This window comes from Chiloscyllium plagiosum, chromosome 22 (assembly GCF_004010195.1).
Source record: "Chiloscyllium plagiosum isolate BGI_BamShark_2017 chromosome 22, ASM401019v2, whole genome shotgun sequence".
Lineage (NCBI taxonomy): Eukaryota > Metazoa > Chordata > Chondrichthyes > Orectolobiformes > Hemiscylliidae > Chiloscyllium > Chiloscyllium plagiosum.
Genome location: NC_057731.1, coordinates 57,476,756 through 57,477,751, shown reverse-complemented (window position 1 = coordinate 57,477,751; position 996 = coordinate 57,476,756).

Here is a 996-nt window from a genome sequence, read left to right as displayed (position 1 = left end):
GGAACATCCAGCAACCATTCCTGCCCCTGAGAAACCCATGTCTCTATTATGGCCACAACATCATAGCACCAGGTACTGATCCATGCTCTAAGTTCATCACTTTTATTCCTGATACTCCTTGCGTTAAAGCAAACACACTTTAACTGATACCTTGGTTCCTTGCCAGGAAAATCCTTCCCACTAGTCATTCTTTTATTCCTGAAATACCTATTCCTGAAAGCTTTAGGGTTTTCCATGATCCTATCTGCCAACGACTTCTCATGTCCTCTCCTGGCTCTTCTTAGCTCTCTCTTTAGCTTGCGTTAAAGCAAACACACTTTAACTGATACCTTGGTTCCTTGCCAGGAAAATCCTTCCCACTAGTCATTCTTTTATTCCTGAAATACCTATTCCTGAAAGCTTTAGGGTTTTCCATGATCCTATCTGCCAACGACTTCTCATGTCCTCTCCTGGCTCTTCTTAGCTCTCTCTTTAGCTCTTTCCTGGCTAACCTGTAACTCTCAAGTGCCCGAACTGAGGCACCACATCTCATCCTAACATAAGCCTTCTTCTTTCTCTTGACAAGAGATTCATCTTCCTTAGTAAACCATGGCTCCCTCTCTCGACCACTTCCTCCCTGCCTTACCGGTACATCTGTATCAAGGACCCTCAATAGCTGGTCCTTGAATAAGCTCCACATTTCAATTGTGCCCATCCCCTGCAGTTTCCTTCCCCATCCTATGCATCCTAAATCTTGCCTAATTCTATTATAATTGCCTTTGCCTCAGCTCTAACTCTTGTGCTGCATTATATCTCTCCTTTTCCATCGCTAAAGTAAACATAACCGAATTGTGGTCACTATCGCCAAAGTGCTCACTTACCTCCAAATCTAACACCTGGCCGGGTTCATTCCCCAGTACCAAACCCAATGTGGCCTTGCCCCTTGTTGGCCTGTCTACATACTGTGTCAGAAAACCCTCCTGCACACATTGGACAAAAACTGACACATTTAAAGTA